Source organism: Triticum dicoccoides, chromosome 2A (assembly GCF_002162155.2).
Source record: "Triticum dicoccoides isolate Atlit2015 ecotype Zavitan chromosome 2A, WEW_v2.0, whole genome shotgun sequence".
Classification (NCBI taxonomy): Eukaryota; Viridiplantae; Streptophyta; class Magnoliopsida; order Poales; family Poaceae; genus Triticum; species Triticum dicoccoides.
Genome location: NC_041382.1, coordinates 516627001 through 516631330, shown reverse-complemented (window position 1 = coordinate 516631330; position 4330 = coordinate 516627001).

Below are 4330 nucleotides of genomic sequence, written 5' to 3'. Positions count from 1 at the left end.
ATTTATAGGGAAGGGAAGAGGGGGCTGCCCCCTAGATGCATCTAGAGGGGGGCAGCGGCCCGGAGGGGGAAACTTGCCCCCCAAGTAGGTGGGAGGCGTCCCCTCCCCCTAGGGTTTGCAACCCTAGGTGCCTTGGGCCCTTGGGGGGCGCACCAACCCACTAGGGGCTGGTTACCTCCCATATTCATCCCATTAAGTCCTCCGGGGCAGGTGACCCCACCCGGTGGACCCCGGACACCTTTCGGTGGTCCTGGTATAATATCGATAACCCCCGAAACCATTCCGGCGACTGAAACTGGACTTCCCATATATAAATCTTCACCTTTGGACCATTCCGGAACTCCTAATCATGTCTGGGATCTCATCTGGGACTCCCAGCAACCTTCGGTAACCACATACAATTTCCCATAACAACTCTAGCGTCACCGAACCTTAAGTGTGTAGACCCTACAGGTTCGGGAACCATGCAGACATGACCGAGACATCTCTCCGGCCAATAACCAACAGCGGGATCTCGATACCGATGTTGGATCCCACATGTTCCATGATCATCTCATCAGATGAACCATGATGTCAGGGATTTAATCAATCCTGTATACAATTCGCTTTGTCCATCGATATGTTACTTGCCCGAGATTCGATCGTCGGTATCCCCATACCTCGTTCAATCTCGTTATCGGCAAGTCTCTTTACTCGTCTGTAACGCATGATCCCGTGGCTAACTCCTTAGTCACATTGAGCTAATTATGATTATGCATTACCGAGTGGGCCCAGAGATACCTCTTCGTCACACGGAGTGACACATCCCAGTCTCGATTCGTGCCAACCCAACAGACACTTTTGGAGATACCTGTAGTGCACCTTTATAGCCACCCAGTTATGTTGTGACATTTGATACACCCAAAGCATAAATACGGTATCCGGGAGTTGCACAATCTCATGGTCTAAGGAAATGATACTTGACATTAGAAAAGCTCTAGCAAACGAACTACACGATCTTGAGATATGCTTAGGATTGGGTCTTGTCCATTACATTATTCTCCTAATGATGTGATCCCATTATCAACGACATCCAATGTCCATGGTCAGGAAACCACAACCATCTATTGATCAACGAACTAGTCAACTAGAGGCTCACTAGGGACATGTTGTGGTCTATGTATTCACACATGTATTATGGTTTCCAGTTAATACAATTATAGCATGAACAATAGACAATTATCATGAACAAGGAAATATAATAATAACTATTTTATTATTGCCTCTAGGGCATATTTCCAATAGTCTCCCACTTGCCCAAGAGTCAATAATCTAGTTACATTGTGATGAATCAAACACCCATAGAGTTCTGGTGTTGATCATGTTTTGCTCGTGGAAGAGGTTTAGTCAACGGATCTATGATATTAAGATATGTATGCACTTTACAAATATCTATATCTCCATCTTGAATATATTCACGAATGGAGTGGAAGTGACGCTTGATGTGCCTGGTCTTCTTGTGAAACCTGGGCTCCTTGGCTAGGGCAATAGCTCCAGTGTTGTCACAGAAGAGAGTCATCGGGCCCGACGCATTGGGAATCACTCCTAGGTCGGTGATGAACTCCTTCATCCAGACTGCTTCCTGTGCTACCTCCAAGGCAGCTATGTACTCCGCTTCACATGTAGATCCCACCATAACGCTTAGCTTGCAACTGCACCAGCTGATTGCCCCACCATTCAAAATGTACACGTATCCGGTTTGTGACTTGGAGTCATCCAGATCTGTGTCGAAGCTAGCATCAACGTAACCCTTTACGACGTGCTCTTTGTCACCTCCATAAACGAGAAACATATCCTTACTCCTTTTCAGGTACTTCAGGATATTCTTGACGGTTGTCCAGTGTTCCATAGCGGGATCACTTTGGTACCTCCCTACCAAACTTATGGCAAGGTTCACATCAGGTATGGTACACAACATGTCATACATAATAGAGCCTATGGCTGAGGCATAGGGGATGACACTCATCTTTTATCTATCTTCTGCCGAGGTCGGGCATTGATCCATGCTCAATCTCATGCCTTGCAATACAGGCAAGAACCCCTTCTTGGACTGATCCATATTAAACTTGTTCAATATCTTGACAAGGTATGTGCTTTGTGAAAGACCAATGAGGCATCTCGATCTATCTCTATAGATCTTCATGCCTGATATGTAAGCAGCTTCTCCAAGATCCTTCATCGAAAAACACTTATTCAAGTAGGCCTTTATGCTTTTCAAAAGTTCTATATCAGTTCCCATCAATAGTATGTCATCCACATACAATATGAGAAATGCTACAGAGCTCCCACTCACTTTCTTGTAAATACAGGCTTCTCCACAAGTCTGTATAAAACCAAACACTTTGATCGTTTCATCAAAGCGAATGTTCCAACTCCGAGATGCTTGCACCAGCCCATAGATGGAGCGCTGAAGCTTGCATACCTTGTCGGCATTCTTAGGATCGACAAAACCTTCTGGTTGCATCATATACAATTCTTCCTCAAGGAAACCGTTAAGGATTGCCGTTTTGACGTCCATTTGCCATATCTCATAATCATAGAATGCGGTAATTGCTAACATGATTCAGACGGACTTTAGCTTTGCTACGGGTGATAAGGCCTCATTGTATTCAAACCCTTGAACTTGTCGATAACCCTTAGCGACAAGCTGAGCCTTATAGACGGTCACATTACCATCCGCATCAGTCTTCTTCTTAAAGATCCACTTATTCTCTATGGCTTGCCGATCATCAGGCAAGTCTGTCAAAGTCCATACTTTGTTTTCATACATGGATCCTATCTCGGATTTCATGTCCTCAAGCCATTTGTTGGAATCCGGGCCCGCCATTGCTTCTTCATAGTTCGAAGGTTCACCATTGTCTAACAAAATGATTTCTAGTATAGGGTTGCCGTACCACTCTAGTGCGGAATGTGTCCTTGTGGACCTATGAAGTTCAGTAGCAACTTGATCCGAAGTTTCATGATCATCATCATTAACTTCCTCTCTAGTCGGTGCAGGCACCACAGAAACAACTTCCTGAGTTATGCTACTCTCCGGTTCAAGAGGGGGTACCTCATCAAGTTCTACTTTCCTCCCACTTACTTCTTTCGAGAGAAACTCCTTCTCCAGAAAGGATACGTTTTTGGCAACAAAGATCTTGCCTTCGGATCTGAGGTAGAAGGTATACCCAATTGTTTCCTTAGAGTATCCTATGAAGACGCATTTTTCCGATTTGGGTTCGAGCTTTTCAGGCTGAAGTTTCTTGACATAAGCATCGCATCCCCAAACTTTTAGAAACGATAGCCTAGGTTTCTTCCCAAACCATAATTCATACGGTGTCGTTGCAACGGATTTCGACGGAGCCCTATTTAAAGTGAATGCGGTAGTCTCTGAAGCATAACCCCAAAATGATAGTGGTAGATCGGTAAGAGACATCATAGATCGCACCATATCCAATAGAGTGCGATTACGACGTTCGGACACACCATTACGCTGAGGTGTTCCAGGCGACGTGAGTTGTGAAACAATTCCACATTTCCTTAAGTGTGTGCCAAACTCGTGACTCAAGTATTCTCCTCCACGATCTGATCGTAAGAACTTTATTTTCCTGTCACGTTGATTCTCTACCTCGCTCTGACATTCTTTGAACTTTTCAAAGTTCTCAGACTTGTGTTTCATTAAGTAGACATACCCATATCTACCTAAGTCATCAGTGAGGGTGAGAACATAACGATAGCTAGCCACCGCGAGCCTCAATGCTCATTGGACCGCACACATCAGTATGTATGATTTCCAACAAGTTGGTTGCTCGCTCCATTGTTCTGGAGAACGGAGTCTTGGTCATTTTGCCCAAGAGGCATGGTTCTCACGTGACAAATGATTCATAATCAAGATAATTTAAAAGTCCATCTGCATGGAGTTTCTTCATGTGTTTGACACCAATGTGACCAAGGCGGCAGTGCCACAAGTATGTGGGACTATCATTATCAACCTTACATCTTTTGGCATTCACACTATGAATATGTGTAACATCACATTCGAGATTCAATAAAAATAAACCATTGACCAGTGGGGCATGACCATAAAACATATCTCTCATATAAATAGAACAACCATTATTCTCGGATTTAAATGAGTAGCTATCTCGCATTAAACAAGATCCAGATACAATGTTCATGCTCAAGGCTGGCACTAAATAACAATTATTGAGGTTTAAAACTAATCCCGAAGGTAGATGTAGAGGTAGTGTGCCGGCGACGATCACATCGACCTTGGAACCATTCCCGACGTGCATCGTCACCTCGTCCTTCG